We start from the raw sequence: 18568 nt of genomic DNA, 5'->3' as shown, positions 1-18568 counted from the left end.
TTATTGTGACAACATGAGTAGTATACACTTGGCAAATAACTCAGTCTATCATGCTAGAACAAAGCACATTAAGGTGCATTATCACTATGTGCCGGAGAGGGTTTTACAAGGTCTTATTGATCTAGTTTATGTCAGCACAGAGGATCAGGTAGCTGACATATTTACGAAGGCATTAGGTGCAGAGAAGCTGCGCAAGTTCAGAGACCTACTTGGTGTGCAGGAATTGGGATTGAGCTCAAGGGGGAGTGTTGAGATATCAAGCTCCACTCGTGATATGCCAGGGTGACCATTGTGCATTTATGTCACCGACTTGTTAGCTGCAGATGCGGTTGGTACACCACCTATGAATAATAGCTAGATGACATCTATCCTTATCTACTCTAGTTCGTGGCTCAGTTAGTATGCCACCTTAGTTAGTTGAGTTTGGTTTGAGACCCATATATAGGGTTCTTCTATTTCTTTGTACTAGAGTTTTTTTTGGCTTACACAAACTAAGAAGAGAAAAACTGTTTTCAGCCTCTACCTTTGTGTGTATTCCCCCTTTGTGCAAGCAAGAAAGCTACAAGTGAGACTCCTTCCTTCTCTTCCACAATCTTGACACTTAGGGGATTAGGTACCAACCATCCAAGTAAGATCACAAACATTGATTCCGGTTTCTCTTACTAAAGCACAAGGAAGAATCTAATGTATCCATTTATGACTCAACTTCGATTCCTCACATGCTTAGTCAAAAAGCAATCAAGTATTATGAATCAATGTATGGATATGAAACATATAATGCAACAAGCACTACCTACCATGCACAACTAGGCTTTCATCAATCAAATTGTGTATAGATGCATAACTCGTGAGCATGCATCTAATTCATAATACAACTCGTCTAATTCATAATACAATGTTAAAATAAAAAGCTACAATATCGAGACAACTCATCTCATGCTACCATAGCTTTTCAAAACCACATATGCAAGCATTTCGTTGATATAAAAATTTGATAAATGAAATGATAATTCTTTCTCTAAATATATTTAAAAAAATCAAAGAATTAAATGATAATATTATATTTTTTCTCTTTGTCTTCTCTTTTCTCTCTCCCCTCACCTCTCTCCTCTCCCTATTCTCTCTCAACCTTTGACTCTCCTCTTCTCTCTCTTATTCTTCTTCTCCTTATCTTCTCTCTTTTCTCTCCTCTCTCTAATCATACTTCCCCTCCTCTCTCTCTCTCCCCTCCTTCCTCTTGTCTCTTCTTTTACTCTCATTTCCTCTTCTCTCTCCTCTTTTTTCTCTCTTCTCTCTACTCTTTACTAACTTCTTTTCTCTTCTCTCTCTATTGTCTCTCCTCACTGTTCTTCATACTCCCTATGTTCTCTCTTCTCTCTCTCCTTCCTCTCTTATATCTTTCTTCTCTCTCCTATCTCTTCTCCCTACTTCCTATCTTCTCTACTCTCTTCTACTTCCTTCTCTTCTCTCTTCTCTTTTTTGTGTCTCTCCTCTTTCTTCTCCCTACTCCTTGTTTTCTCTACTCTCTTCTATTCTATTCTCTTCTCTTTCCTCTCTTTTCTCTTTTCACTACTTCTGAGCTTTGGAATGCATAGATATCCTGTTGGTTTTGTCTTGACATATATTTGATTGGTTTTGCATCATTGCCTATAGTCTATAAATTTTTTGGTCATGATGCCAGGAGGCATATTCCACGGTGGATTCCGTAAACTTAGATGACCGGGGCTCATACACAAAGAGGATTCTTTGTGCGAGAAGTTGATGGGGACACCTGTCCTTTTCGGGCATTTCATTAATTTAGTATGTACGTGGGTGATTCCATAGCGGGTGATTCCGCAAAATGCATATTAAATTAATAAACGTTTATGAGTTTAGAGTGCGCACTCGTAATAAATTAAGGTTAGGATTTATTTCTAACCAGTTGATTTATTTATGTAGCTGAAGATTGCTAGGTATTCACTTTTGTCGGTTTAATTGTATTATTTTGCTAACGATTGTGAATGCTTCAGTTGATGTGTAGAGATAGCAGCAGTGGCGGGGGAAAGCATTGGAGTCTAGCGGGTATTCGACCTTTGGACTATATTTTGATAGGCGCCACGCCTATATTTTGTTATGTCTATTGAGACATTGATTATTGATTATTATTTTGTATGCGCCTATGGGCACGGATATGTTATTTCTATTAGGACATTGAGATTGGGCGTGCCAGACTCTATGGGCACTGTCCATTAGCTTTATTTTCCTATTTTTGTAGAAAGCAAACTCAAAAGCTAAAAGCTTGTCATATTTTTGTAATTGGGCTATTATTGAGCATGAAGATTGAAATATACATAAAATACATGCTTTGTGAAGCGCTCACACAAGGCATGGGGGAGATTGAACCCAATTTGTCTCTTGCCTCTTGTCGTGCATGCTTTTACATTGTTTTTTGTGCAAAAAGGTAGAGTTCATTGTTCTTGGGGACCTTCAGGGATTCACTACGTGAGCTATCTGCGACCGATCTGCGCACCAGTGGTATCAGAGTGGAGCAGAGATCAAGAGCTTCCAATCGCTACCAATCTCGGGCAAAGGCGGAGCTCCAGGAACAAACGGGCTCTACAGTCAATCGCGTCGCGAACCATCGATACAGGCAGACTTCTGGCGATCAAGAATCCCTGTTTCCACTGTCAGATCGCGAAGGACCAGGCTCTGCAGGCAGAGGACCACTCCTACATCCTCACATAGAAGTCGTGAAGAAACAACGAGAAAAACTCTTAATCTTCTTTATCAAAAGCTTAATTATAAAGCTTAACGGTATTAGAGAAGCTTAATTGCTTCAAAAAATCCTCATCGTAGCCTCAGAAGACCTCCCGAAAAATCCGCGCGGCCAAAAAAACGGCCCCCCCCTCACGAAATCAGACGCCACCCTGTTTACTCCTTCTTTAAGCTTATTAAGCTTAAGCTTAATCATTTAAGCTTAAGTCATTAAGCTCTCTGCAAGTCTGACAAGACAGATAAGTCGATATACTCCAGGTCCCGCACTTCTGAAGTCAAGTTCAGCAAGTCAATTGAAATCAAGTTCTGCAAGTTGTGCAAGTCGACCTAAGTTCAGTAAGTCAACAACTCTGCAAGTCTGTTAAGTCTGCAACTCTGCAAGTCAGACTAAATCAGAACTGACTAGTGCTTAAAACTCATAGAAGACTTGTTCGTATGCAAAAACTCTGAACTGGAAAGTTGTTCACAGCAAGGTGTTCTACCTATCTACAAGTTTGTTGAAGTACTTTCAGCAAACGGATACAGAAATATTGCAGATTTTCTGAAAATATACAAAGAAATACCCAAAAATACATAGCCTTGTAACCCCGAATTTGAGCTACGCTCATCCCGCTAACCTGATTTTGAGTGAGAAAGGTTTGTTGAGTTTTACAGGATGACTACCCCACATATGGATGATCCTATGGCTGAAGAGGACCTACCTGAGCCTACCATGGAACAAAAGCTGGATCTAATCATGCTGCAATTGGAAGAAGAGCGAAGGGCTAGGCAAGCACTGCAAGCGCAATTGACAAAACTTCAAAGAGCGTCCACTGATAAAGAAGAACCTCAAGCTGAAGATTTGATTCACCGTACCATCGACGCCACTCTTGAAGCACAAACCATTCGCAAGGAATCCAAGATAAGTAAACGAAGTTTCAAGTTTCGCACTTTCAATGGCATACGAGAAGGAAAGACTGTTTTATCATTTATTAGCCAGTTTGATGACTATTTCCATGAGGAAACTTATCCCGAAAAAGATAAAATCAAGTATGTTAATAATCATTTGATAGACAGAGCATCACTTTGGTGGACTGTAGTCCGCAAGAGCATAGAATGTCCTGCTACTTGGGAAGATTTCAAGAAGAAGTTCATGCAGAATTTCCTTCCACCGCAATTTCATGAGAAGGCTATCAAGCAATGGGATTTACTTCAACAGCGAGATCGTGAGCCTATTCCACAGTATACAGAGCGTTTTTGGAATGCACTCCTACAGCTACGCATGCTTGAAGACGTACCAGAGACGACACATAAGCGAAAGTATATGTCTGGACTTCTTGGACATTACTACGCTGAAGTGAACATGTTCAAGCCTGCTACCCTTGAAGACGCCATCTCCTTAGCTCACGACACTGAAGATAAGTTACGCGGAAGAGACAGACGACCACAGCAATTCCAAGCCAACTGTAATTATGGATCTAAACAATTCAATTCCAATTTTAGAAGGTTTAATCCAGGTCGTTTCTCATCACCATCTTTCCGCAAGAATTGGCCTAAACCACCTGCATCACCATCCACTGTCAATCCAAATCCAAATCCTATTCCACAAGCAAATCAAAATGTACCCAGACTTCCAGCCATTGCAAATAATGTAACCAAAGCCATGCCAATAGTATGCTACAAGTGTCACCAGCCAGGGCATCTCGCAGCAAATTGTCATTCAAAGAAGCCACCAGCACATATCAACTATCTTGGAGCCATGGACGAAGACGAGCATGAGGATATGCCGAATTTCACTGAAGATGAGGATGATCCTACTACTACTTCCGACACTTTACCAGGTATGCCTACTCCACATTCATTATTAACTATGAAATGTATGGTGCATGGAAAGGAAAGAACTATCTTACATGATGACGGTAGTACCCATGACTTTATTTCAGCAAAATTGGTAAAGGAATTAAAATTGCATACAGTACCTACGCATTATTGTATAAAAGCTGCATTTTTAGGCACTAGGTACAATGGCACACAAGAAGTACAAGATTTAGAAATTCAAATTGGTTCATACATTGAAAGAAGAAATTTCTTAGTTGTCCCATTACAGTCAAGCGACATTATTTTAGGAATGCCATGGAGACACCAACATAATCCAAATATAGATTATTCCACACACACAATGAATATTAATTTTCAAGGAAAATCTATTACATTATATGGTATGCATGCATCTCATATTTTTCCACTGCTTTCGCATACTCAAGCAAAACGTGCACTACGCAAGAATACTAAATCATATCTCATTTGGGTGAATGAATTACACGCAAAGAAAAATCATATGCACCCTAGGCATAAGGAATTTCTTGCATATTTTAAGGACTGTTTTGCAGAAGACCTACCACCAGGTTTACCACCTTCACATCCAGAAGACCATAAGATTGATCTAATACCTGGCACACAACCACCTTGCAAAGCACCATATAGGCACAATCAAATAGAGCAAAAAGAAATCCAGAGTCAAGTTGAAGAATTACTAAATTGAGGCTTAATTCAACCTAGCAGTTCCCCATTCGGTGCACCTGTACTCTTAGTCAAGAAAAAGAATAATACCTATCGTATGTGTATTGACTACCGAGCATTAAATAAGATCACTGTAAAGAATAGGTATCCTATACCTAGAGTTGATGACCTTATGGACAAACTGCAAGGATCTTCTATATTTAGTAAAATTGACCTTAAGTCTAGATATCATCGGGTGAGGCTAGATAGAACTGACATATTTAAGACTGCATTCAGGACAGAATTTGGCCATTACAAATTCTTAGTCATGCCATTCGGATTAACTAATGCACCTGCTACTTTCAGTAGAATGATGAACCGTATCTTTCTGAAAATATCAATATTGTGTGATTGTTTTCTTTGATGATATTTTGGTGTTTAGTCAAAGTGAAAAAGAGCATTATGAACATTTATCATTAGTTTTTCAATTACTGAAAGAAAATCAATTGTTTGCAAATCCTGACAAGAGTGAATTCTTTAAGACAGAAATAGAATATTTGGGTCATATTGTATCAAAAGAAGGAATTAAAGTTGATCCTAAGAAAATTGATGCAATACTGCATTGGCCTATTCCTAAAAATGTACATGAATTACGCTCATTCCTTGGTCTTGCTAGTTTCTATAGGAAGTTTGTACGTAATTTCTCATTACTTGCTTTACCATTAACAAAACTTCTTAAGAAAGGAATTGTTTATCAATGGACTGAAAATCAGCAGAAATCCTTTGATTTACTGAAATGTGCACTAACTAATGCCCCTGTTCTACAATTGCCTGACTTTAATAGACCATTCTTTCTAGTTGTGACCGATGCTAGCGGATCAGGAATAGGAGCCGTACTAATGCAAGACAACCATCCAATAGCATATTCTAGTTCTAAGCTGAAACCCTCTGAGCTCAAATATTCCACTTATGACAAGGAACTATTAGCAGTTGTACACGCATTAAAACAATGGAAGCATTATTTAATGGGTTCAGAATTCATGATAAAGACTGACCAGCAAAACATTAGACATCTACTTAGCCAACCCCAAATCTATGGCCGTCATATCAAATGGGCTTCCTTCATTCAAAGTTTTCATCCTATCATTCAATACCAACCTAGAAAATAAAATGTAGTTGCTGTAGCATTGAGTAAAAGACTTGCAATTCATAATATTTCTATCATATCTTTTGATTCTTTGATTTCTATGAAAGACACATATCACCAAGATATTACTTTTCATTCTGATTGGCAAAAATTAGTTCAAAATAATTTCATTCCTGTTGATTCATTGTCATATAATGATGGATTTATGTTTTTTTAAAAGAGACTATGTGTTACTATTCCATTCCGATATTTTGTTTTGAATGAAATTCATTGTCCCCCATATCAAGGTCATAGAGGTATCATTTCTACATTATGCATGTTAACTGAAGATTTTTATTGGCCGCATATGGATGCAGATGTATCTAATTTCGTTTCTGAATGTTTGATTTGTCAAAGAATAAAAAGACATCATGGTAAACAGTATGGATTATTAATGCCTTTGTCTATTTCATCTAAACCTTGGAAACATATATCTATGGATTTCATTACTGGTTTACCAAATACTAAATCTAACCATGACATGATTTGGACAATTGTAGATAGATTTAGTAAGCAAGCATATTTCATTGCATGTAAGAAAACTTTAACAGCATCACAAGCAGCACAGTTATTTTTGAAAACTGTTTTTACTAACCATGGATTGCCAAAAGTGATCATTTTAGATCGAGATTCTAGATTTTGTAATAATTTTTGGATCACACTGTTTGCAAATCTAGGCACAAAGATTGATTTCTCATCTGCATTTCATCTAGAAACAAATGGACAAACAGAAGCCACAAATAGTACTATTTTAGATCTTTTACGTGCATACACTATCTCTAAACCTCAGACATGGGATACTCATTTGCATTTATTACAGTTTGCATATAACAATACACCGCACACATCTACAAAGAAAGCACCTTTTGAAGTCATTTATGGATATAGATTATCTACACCTGTTGCATCTTTGTCTAATAGAATTCAGAGTGCTGATGATATTGCCACTATGCATAATAGTATTTTTGATGAGGTTAAGGATATGTTTGCTAAAGCCCAACAATCATATACCAAACAAGCCAACAAGAAAAGACAAGCCATGAATTTCAAAATTGATGATTATGTTTGGCTTAGAATAGAAAAGCGTAGACTGCAAAGTGTAGATAGACATCCAGTTGTCAAATTAGCTCCTAGATTCTATGGACCATTTAGAATTATTCATAAGATTAATGACAATGCCTTCAAGTTAGAATTGCCATCTCATTGGAAAATTCATAATACATTTCACATTAGTTTATTGAGACCATTTAGAGGCCAATTACCTATCCACCTTGTTTATGAAAACCCACCTTTATTAGAGGAAGAGACTGAAATACTTGAACCAGAAGCCATCATAGACACTAACTACATGACCACTAGAACTGGCCGAAGGTATTCTAGATATCTAATAAAATTTAAGAATCATCCTGTAGAGGAAGCACAATGGATGCACGCTAGAGACTTAAATGCTTTCCCCACTCTGTTAGCTCCACATTGAGCTAATAGCAATTGAGGTCAATTGCTATCCCACCCCGGGGGTATGATGCCAGGAGGCATATTCCACGGTGGATTCCGTAAACTTAGATGACCGGGGCTCATACACAAAGAGGATTCTTTGTGCGAGAAGTTGATGGGGACGCCTGTCCTTTTCGGGCGTTTCATTAATTTAGTATGTACGTGGGTGATTCCATAGCGGGTGATTCCGCAAAATGCATATTAAATTAATAAACGTTTATGAGTTTAGAGTGCACACTCGTAATAAATTAAGGTTAGGATTTATTTCTAACCAGTTGATTTATTTATGTAGCTGAAGATTGCTAGGTATTCACTTTTCTCGGTTTAATTGTATTATTTTACTAACGATTGTGAATGCTTCAGTTGATGTGTAGAGATAGCAGCAGTGGCGGAGGAAAGCATTGGAGTCTAGCGGGTATTCAACCTTTGGACTATATTTTGATAGGCACCACGCCTATATTTTGTTATGTCTATTGAGACATTGATTATTGATTATTATTTTGTATGCGCCTATGGGCACGGATATGTTATTTCTATTAGGACATTGAGATTGGGCGTGCCAGACTCTATGGGCACCGTCCATTAGCTTTATTTTCCTATTTTTGTAGAAAGCAAACTCAAAAGCTAAAAGCTTGTCATATTTTTGTAATTGGGCTATTATTGAGCATGAAGATTGAAATATACATAAAATACATGCTTTGTGAAGCGCTCACACAAGGCATGGGGGAGATTGAACCCAATTTGTCTCTTGCCTCTTGTCGTGCATGCTTTTACATTGTTTTTTGTGCAAAAAGGTAGAGTTCATTGTTCTTGGGGACCTTCGGGGATTCACTACGTGAGCTATCTGCGACCGATCTGCGCACCAGGTCATATTCAAATCATATAATGACATTATTTCATATGTATTGATATAACATAAAATTGAAGGTTTATTGACATTAGGCTTCATTCTTGATCTCACATGAGCGGGCTTGTAGTGAATTCAAAATATCACTTCATGGGCAAAATATGGTATGTAAGCATAAAATTTCAAGAGAAAGTGAGAGAAGCAAGTGGAGAGACTAGAGGGATGTATCAAAAATTGTGTGAGTTCAACCAAGGAATTACAATAATATTATTGGCCCAAGTAACACAAAATTCCATGGATGAAGACATTGCTAATCTTGATATGTTAGAGATACACCTATCTCAAGCCATTACATATGTGATTTTTCAATTATATATGGAAGTTAGATCTACATGACCATGCATTTTATACGGTATGCTCAATATGGTAACTTTCCATGCATTTTGTAATGCTATTTTCATATGTTTTGTGGAATTATAATTCAAGAACTTTAAATTTGAAACACTTAGCTCAATTTGAATCTTTTATACTATTATTATATATTGTTATTCAATGTCTTGTTAGCTCAAACTATGTTATTTTATGTAGTGATATTTCTTAATATGTGGATTTGATTTGCAAGAGAAATATCCAAGAATCACACAATAAAGAAAGGAGGGGAGGAAGGGAGAGAAGGAAAATGGTGGGAAAACCAAAGAACTACTAGTTGCAAAATTGTTCTAGAAGCAATAGCTCCTTGGTTTTTTTCCCTTGCAATGCCATGTATGTAGTTTTGTAAAAAAGCATGTGAAAATCATACATGGATTGCATGTATAATGACATGAAAATTACCATGAAATTTGTAGATAGATCACATTTAGATATTCGAAAAATTTTACAAATTTTTTTCTTTTGTAATTTAAGTACACATGAGATTATATGTTGGTCTTTTGATGTGATAATTAATAAGACTATAGGTGCACCCATAAGTTCTTTAATAGCTTAACATTTATGTCATTTACGCCATCTATGGGCCAAAAACCCTTTGTACTAAGGATGAAAGGTGGAGTCAAGATGAGGTTGGGATATCTCTTCTTCTTCTTCTCTACATTTTCTCTCTTCTCGTAGAAACACTCAAGGAGTAGATCAACTGCAATAGAGATGAAGTGGATTGAGGAATCCATGCTACAATCATAAGGCAATTTTCAAGCCTTTGAATGTGGCAAACTATGACACATGAAAGTGAGGAGGTGACTCTATTAGAGATGTTTGTTTTCTATTTATTTCCTTGTTAGGGATAGTGTTGAGTGAGAAGCCAGAGAGATGGCTATGAGATGAGATTATGTGAGAGACAATTGAGTTTGAGAGTACTGAAGCTCCAAAACTATATAATTTTATCTTAGTCCAACACATCATATATCTAGCTCAATATTTTTGTTGTGTCATTGAGACGACACAAATGGAATCACTTACTCTAAGTTGCTCACATTCAATTGCAATCGCTCACATTTCCACTATGCAGTGGAATAGGAGGCATAAGTGCAAGAGATTGGGATAGATAAGCAAGGTGCCACTCTCTTGATCTTGTATCATGCTTGATCTGAAACTTGCATTACTAGATTAGGTTAGATTAAGAGATTGGAATAGAGAGAATGGATATGAGATTGTAATTTGGAGTAGATTAGAGTAGATAGGAATTAACAATTTAGAAAAGAACCCTTTTAAAAAATATTTTGTATAATAATAATAGATTAATAGAGAATTGAAATACTTTGATCAAGGATTGTTATATAGAGGATTAGTTATGCTTTAATTTTTGATCAATTTTTTAGATAATATCAATTTTGTTAGAAAATAGATTCTAGAAAAATCTTGGGATCAATAAAACACCTTATGGATTTCATTGAGTGCACCTCACTCAAAAGCAAGTCATTCAAATGTAGCAACTACATCTTCTATATTTGCCACATTATATGGTGATTAGAAACTTGTATTGGAATCAATAACTTGATTTGATGTGCTTTGATGGTTAGTAAAAACCATTTCGATGAGCATTTGAATGATGATAAATTTGTGATGAAGCCTAAATCATGATTGGATGACCTTGAGATTCAAAGGACTTGAATATTGCTTACAAGGAACTATTGCCTTACACTAAAATGGATATGTGATATATCGATCCTTATTTTTGTACTATTTTCTAAATAGTGTTTGTGTATGAACAATATTAACTATGCTATCACATATCGATAGGTATACTGACACAATTTTCAAAAAAGAGTATTACCACATATAGCTCCTTCTTCTTCATCTTTTTCCCTTCTCCTTGTGTTTTGGGATGTTTGATGCATGCAAGACCTTAAAGAGATGCATAATGACCAATATAAGAAATAAACTTTCACTACAAGGATATGGAGGTATAGCGACGGCGGTTTCTGATACAAAATAGCGACGCAAACAACAGCGGTACTTAGATGAAAAAAACGTGGGTTGAAACTTGAGCGCGTTATTTTGCACGCATACACGAAAGAGAGAGCGAAAGGGAGAGTGAACATCTTGCATTTGAGAGGGAGAGGGAGAGAAAGAGAGAAAGATGGAGAAAGAAAGCTTCTCATCGCCACCGCCACCGTTTGCGAAGAAGAGGAGGAGGTGTATAGAGGGTGAAGAGGAGCTGCCGTCATGAAGAGGAGCCACCAAACCCTTCTTTGAGCCTTTACGGTGAGTGCATTGTTCATTCTTTCTTTGCTTTTTTGTTTTCTCTTTCTCTTTTACTTGTCTTTGTTAAAATTCATGTGTATTGAGAGAGGGAGAGAAAATGAGAGAGAAAGAGAGGGAGAGAGAGAGAGGGAAAGGAAATGAGAGAGGGAGAGGGAGAGGGAGGGAGAGGAAAGAGAGGGAAACATTAAACATAATAGGGAAAGAGAGAAAGAGAGGGAGAGGGAGAGGGAGGGAGAGGAAATGAGAGAGGGAGAGGAAAAGAGAAAAGGAAATGAGAGAGGAAGAGGAGAGAAGGGAGATGGTGAGGGAGGGAAAGGAAATGAGAGAGGGAGAGGAATAGAGAAAAGGAAATGAGAGAGGGAGAGGAGAGAGAAAAAACATTAAACATAATAGGGAAAGAGATGGAGAGGGTGAGGTAGGGAGAAGAAATGAGAGAGCGAGAGGAAATGAGAGAGGGAGAGGAAAAGAGAAAATGAAATAAGAGAGAGAGAGGAGATAAGAGAAAAAACATTAAACATAACAGGGAAAGAGAGAAAGAGAGGGAGAGGAAGAGGGAGGGAGAGGAAATGAGAGAGGGAGAGGAAGAGAGAAAAGAAAATGAGAGAGGGAGAGGAGAGAGAAAAAACATTAAACATAATAGGGAAAGAGAGAAAGAGAGGGAGAGGGAGAGGGAGAGGGAGGGAGAGAGAGGAGGGAGAGGTTGTTGTTTTCTTTTCTTTTTTATTGTTATTTAGTTTTCTTGTTTTTTGTTGTAGTAGTAGTAGTAGTAGTAGTAGTAGTTTTTTCTTCTTTTCTTGTTTATTGTTATAGTAGTAGTAGTAGTAGTAGTTCTTGTTGTTTTTTTTTCCTTCTTCTTTTCTTATTTATGGTAGTGGTAGTGGTAGTGGTAGTGGTAGTGGTAGTGGTAGTGGTGGTCGTGGTCCTGGTCGTGGTAGTGGTAGTAGTAGTAGTAGTAGTAGTTGTTGTTGTTATTGTTGTTTTTTTTTTCTTCTTTTATTGTTTATTAAAGTAGTAGTGGTAGTGGTAGTGGTACCTGGTAGTGGTAGTGGTAGTAGTAGTGGTAGTGGTGGTGGTGGTGGTGGTGGTGGTGGTCTTGGTCATGGTCATGGTCGTTATCGTCATCGTTGTTATCTTTGTCGTCGTCGTTGTCGTCGTGGTCATGGTCGTAGTCATGGTCATGGTCATGGTGGTGGTCATGGTCGTAGTCATGGTTGTGGTCATGATCGTGGTCATGGTCATGGTCATGGCCGTAGTCGTAGTCGTAGTCTTTGTCGTAGTCATGGTCGTGGTCGTGGTCGTGGTCGTGGTCGTGGTCGTGGTCATGGTTATAGTCATAGTCGTAGTCGTGGTCATGGTCGTGGTCATGGTCATGGTCATGGTCATGGTCGTAGTCGTGGCCGTGGTCATGATCGTAGTCATAATTATAGTTGTAATCGTAGTCATAGTCGTGGTCGTGATCGTGGTCGTGGTCGTGGTCATAGTCGTGGTCGTAGTCGTAGTCGTAGTCATGATCATGGTGGTGGTGGTGGTCATAGTCATAGTCGTCATAGTCGTGGTTGTAGTAGTAGTAGTTGTTGTTGTTGTTGTTGTTTCTGTTGTTGTTTTTTCTTCTTTTATTGTTTATTAAAGTAGTGGTAGTGGTAGTGGTAGTAGTAGTGGTAGTGGTAGTGGTAGTGGTAGTGGTACTTGGTAGTGGTAGTGGTAGTGGTAGTGGTAGTGGTAGTGGTAGTGGTAGTGGTGGTTGTCGTGGTTGTGGTCATGGTCGTTATCATCATCGTTGTCATCTTTTTCGTCGTCGTTGTCATCGTGGTCGTGGTGTTTTTTCTTCTTTTATTGTTTATTAAAGTAGTAGTAGTAGTGATAGTGGTAGTGGTAGTGGTAGTGGTAGTGGTAGTTGTCATGGTTGTGGTCATGGTCGTTATCATCATCATTGTCATCTTTGTCGTCGTCATTGTCATCGTGGTCGTGGTCCTAGTCATGGTCGTGGTCGTGGTGTTGGTCATGATCGTAGTCATGGTCGTGGTCATGGTCGTGGTCGTGGTCATGGTCGTGGTCATAGTCGTAGTCGTAGTATGTTCGTGGTCGTGGTCATGGTCATAATCGTAGTCGTAGTCATGGTCATGGTCGTGGTTATAGTCATGGTCGTAGTCGTGGTCGTTTTCGTGGACGTAGTTGTAGTTATAGTCGTAATCGTAGTCATAGTCATGGTCGTGGTCGTGGTCGTAGTCGTAGTCATGATCGTGGTGGTGGTCATGGTCATAGTCGTAGTCGTCATAGTCGTGGTTGTAGTAGTAATAGTGCTTTTGTTGTTTCTTGTTGTTGTTGTTGTTGTAGTAATGGTTTTTTTTTTCTTGTTTATTGTTGTCTAGTTTTCTTATTTGTTATTGTTGTAGTAGTAGTAGTAGTAATAGTAGTTTTTTTTCTTTTCTTGTTTGTAGTAGTAGTAGTAGTAGTAGTAGTGAGATATATGTTTTGTTAGAGAAAATGAGAGAGGGGGAGGAAGAGAAAAAAGAAGAAGGAATGAGAGAGAGGGAATAAACATGCAGCATAATAAAGAAAGAGAAAAAGAGAGAGAGATGGAAGGAGAGCATATAATGAATGGATAAAAAACAAAGAGAGAGTGGTGGTGAGGTTTGGTGAGGTCCATTGCAACACCACGAGAAGGGAAACACTATGACATATGTTAATTTCTGGGTGGTGGGTGGAGACTTTACATACGTTAATTTTTGCTGAGTTACAAGAGAAGAAATCCCTTCTCAAACAATTTAAGAAAGAAAAAAAGAATGATAACAAAAACAAATTGTTTGTCGTAACGTAGACAAAATGGAAAACAATGAAGGTCTTGATGTTCAAGATCGCGAGGCGTATCTTAATCAGGGTGTCCCATGTCCTTACTCTCAATGCAAGTTGGCAATTAGACGAAAACGTTGATTGTCTATAGAACACATTGTCAAACGGTTTTCTATTCATGACATAAAACATGGAGTTCTTATGTTTGTAGAAGAACTTCATTAGGATCCACATAAGAAACTTTCATACATAATTTAGTCATTATTTCCTTACATTTGACAATGACATCTCATAAGTTCCTTTGTAACTTGACATGCAATTTTCAGTTTTTATCAAGAAAAATGGCAATGATAGTGTATATGAGGACCTTCAACTTGATCAACAAGTGGTAATTAATAGTTTACAGGTTATGTCACATTAGTTTATGAAGTTCATTAGCTTGGAAGATCCAACTATTCTCAAGAGTACTCCAAAGTTGACTAGGTCCACAAGAGACATGGAGTAATAGTTGTACACGACTTATATGACTTGTATATGACTTATGTGAACTCTTTTTTGTGTGGAAGAAGGAGAGGAATGCAACTTGTGTTTTGTGGTGCATTTTTTGGGCTTGTACACCTGTGGAAGATGGAGGGAGAGTTGAAGACTATGGTGAATGCTCCAAAGCATGCAAACACAAAGTAAACTAAAGATAAAGAGGAGATACAAACAAAGAAGGTAAGAGTCATTTTTTTCCATCCATTTGGTATCACAAAAATGAGTTGTATGACAGTCCATGAAAGGGGAAAATAGAGAAAAAGTATTCAGCCTACTCTTATGAGCATCTTCTTCCATTCTCTTACCATATTCATGTACCATTGAAGCCCTTCTTGTGCCCAAGTACTTGAGTGACTTTGGGGCAAGTCAAGAGGTGATTTTTGCCAATGTATGGGCTGAATAGGCTCTCCCAAAACTGTCATAAATAGGGCACTCATTAAAACTCATTCATTTGAAGGACTTTCTTGAAATCTTATCACTTCCTTGTGTAGACAATGCTCCCGAAACAATAGGGCATTGGTTGAGATTGTAATGAGAGACTTTCCCATGAGTTTGTATACATTTATGAGTCAAGTTTGAGGGCTGGAAATTACTATTTTAATGCAGGGCTAAAGTACGTTTGTGGTTCTATTGATGCATTTTTATCATCCTTTGGACTCTATGTCAGTTGTAATGAGTTCTATCTCTCTATATCTTGTATCTTGAAGTCTCAATACATGTATCTTCATGAAATGGAGGGCATTAGACCTTGAATTTGTTGTAGGAAATGGAGCAAAAATCTAACATAGATCTATGCATAAACCTCATGGTTTTTTATGTAATCAGATCCAAGTTTATTATGGTAAACTTGTATGACATGGCTATGTAAGAAATTGGTTACTCTCTATCTCATCTACTCTCTCCATAACCTGAGAATCCATCAAACCCCAATCATTTTCCTCTCTCCCCTTTGAATCTCTCACTTCTCTTCTTCTCTAAACCCCGATGGTAGACCTTCGACCCCAAACACGATGACAATCGGTGAACACGATGTGAAGGTCCGCTGAAGAAGAGAAAGCACAATGGGAGAATCATTAGGTTCGGGAGGAGATGCCTTGTGGCAATTGGTTCGTCTGATGCAAGAAAACCAACAACAACAATTGCAATTTCAGCAGAGCAGATACAACTACAGCAACAAGGAGGCAAGATGAAGAGTGAAATGATGCTGCTACCATTAAAGCGAGATAGTTGGGCAGGAGCTCAAGCAATTTAATGGGCAAAATGTGTCCTCTTTTATCCGCCTCTATACTGACAAGATGGTCTTCTTTGGGGTCCCTCATCATTCTTGGAGCCGATACTTTGCGTGTTTGGCCGTGCCTGGCCTCTAAGACCGGATTCATGGTCTTTTCCAGAAAGATGCGGGATGGTCTACATTCAAGAAGGCTCTTTGAGAAGAATTCTTTCTTGAAGATTCTGGTCTCATGACGAAGAAAATCTTCACTGAATGGGTTGAAAGGCCCAATAAGGGACTAGCTGCCACACTGCTCTTCACCGTGAATTTCAAAGCAAATTTGCTCAGCCAGATCGTGATGATCAGCAAAATATGGAAATCCAAAAGATTGAAATGTTTCTGAAGGCTGCGGATCCTCTTCTTCAAGAGAAGTTGATTGATCGGCTTGAAGATCCTGACTCTGAGATGGGATTGAAGACTGCTTGGGGTGATGTCACTGAAGTAGTTAATATGATTTCTCAAAGAGAGCAGATGCACCTAAGGTGGGGTTCTACCTCTATACCATCTGAGTCCATAAGAGAACCTATTCCTGTATCTCGACCTCTTGTTTCCATGGCCGAGCAACCAGGATATCCTGATGTTCAACCTCCAAAGAAGAATGTCATGGACGAGCTGTTCAAGAGCATGTAGGATCTCCATCTTTATCTAACGGAGATTAATTCCAAGGTGGAAAGGCTTGATGTGAAAGTGGAAGAAAGAGGGCGGATAGCTGCGCAAAGACCCATACGAGAAGGCTTCAAAAGACACTATATTTGGTGTGACAGCCTACAGCATGATAAGAGGGAGTGCAATGCATTTCGTAAAGCTGAGGCGCAAAAATTAGTCTTTTGGAAGGATGGTAAAATTCATGCGACCGAAATTGGGCTTCCTCTTGAGCCAAATTTCGGTAACGGTGGCATGAAGAAAAGACTGGAGGATTTGGCAACAAGAACATCCTATGCAGTTGTTGATGCAGCTACCTATGGGCTGCAAATTGAGCCAGCCAATGAGATTGTTAAAGCATGTAAAGCTGATGTAATATCCAAAGTGTGGATGGAGGCTTAGATCGCATGGAACGAGGCAAGGCATCCAAAGAAGATTTGACTACTGCCAGTCAATGCATTTGAGGAAGAACCGGATGGACTGAGCCAGTTGATTCATTTTCAACTTTCACTCGGTTGGTAGAGATCAATAATCAAGAAACTGTAGTAGAAGAAAAGAGAAGAAGAGAAGAAGATGTTGCTGGTCCCTCCTCTTTAGGGCCAACCAAATGTGTGACAAGAAGTAAATCGAATCAGCAGAAGGCTGCTGAAAATCCACCACCACCGCCAGAGAATGTCATCGAAGATGCCCCACATGCAAAGAAGACGGAAGGAAAGAGAAAAGGCAAACATCCCGGATACAAGCTGCAGTCTGACATAGAGACTGTGATGGATCTCAAGCGGGTCCTAGAAGAAAGGATTCTTGGAAGCAAAATTGAATTTACATTGGGTGAAATTCTCAGAATTGCAAAACAAGGATTTCATGATATAATAATTGATGTAATTAAATGGAAAAGATAATATGTTGGTGAAGAAACTGAAGAATCTGTGTATGCTTTTTTGCAAGCTCTTCATGTGTATTTGCAAGACGAAGAGAAGTTGAATACTCAAGGGATTTGATTGGAGGCAATCAAAGAATTGATTGCAGCCATAGAAGCCAAAGATGAAGACATCTATGAACCTGAAATTGAAGAAGCTATTGCAGAGAATGTTATGGTGGGGTCTTCTCAATCCAAAGAGCAGTCCATGCATAAGAAAGAAGCTCGTCTTCACAACATGCAAGAAGAGATTGATGCTCATTCTATTCCAAGAAGTCACTACTCCCGTACCTATTGGTTAAGGGTGACTATCGAAACCTTTGTCAAGATTGGAGAAAGAGAGACTCCATGCATTGCCCTTATAGACCATGGTTTGGAGATCAACGTCATGTCAAGAAGTCTCTATGAGAATGGCAGATGGCCCATAGATGTGGACTTGGGATGGCACATGAGAGTAGCCAATAATTCTTTTGGCGATCTCTATGCGGCATGTCCTTATGTACGGGTTACTATTGGTGATGTAAAAGATGAATTTCATTTCTTTCTTCAAGATTCTTGTAGCTATCCTATCATTCTTGGTTTATCTTTTATTTATGAGTCTCGTTTGGAGACAAAGGCCCTTGATGATGGTTCATCTTATGCTCGGATAAGAAGTAAGGATAATGACAAAGCTGTCCAATTTCTCACTGTTTGTATAAATCATCACACGAATAGAGATCGATTGAGAGATCATCCTATGCCTCCTAATGCTCGAGAATTTAAGGATTTTTGGGCTACACCGATGTAAGTGGAGGCTATGGTAGTGCTTTATGTAATAAAAATTTGCCTCCACATGTAAAGGGGGCTATGTCAAAGGCTGATTTGCAAGTACTTACAGCCAACAGTGTAGGTTGTTATAAACAGTTTTCAGCCATGAATAGGGCTGAAAGAAAGCATTTATGTCATGTGGAACGAGAG

Source organism: Lygodium microphyllum, unplaced genomic scaffold (assembly GCF_053477565.2).
Source record: "Lygodium microphyllum isolate KBCC unplaced genomic scaffold, Lygodium_microphyllum_v1.1.10 scaffold_177, whole genome shotgun sequence".
NCBI classification, from domain to species: domain Eukaryota; kingdom Viridiplantae; phylum Streptophyta; class Polypodiopsida; order Schizaeales; family Lygodiaceae; genus Lygodium; species Lygodium microphyllum.
This window is presented reverse-complemented; position numbering follows the sequence as displayed.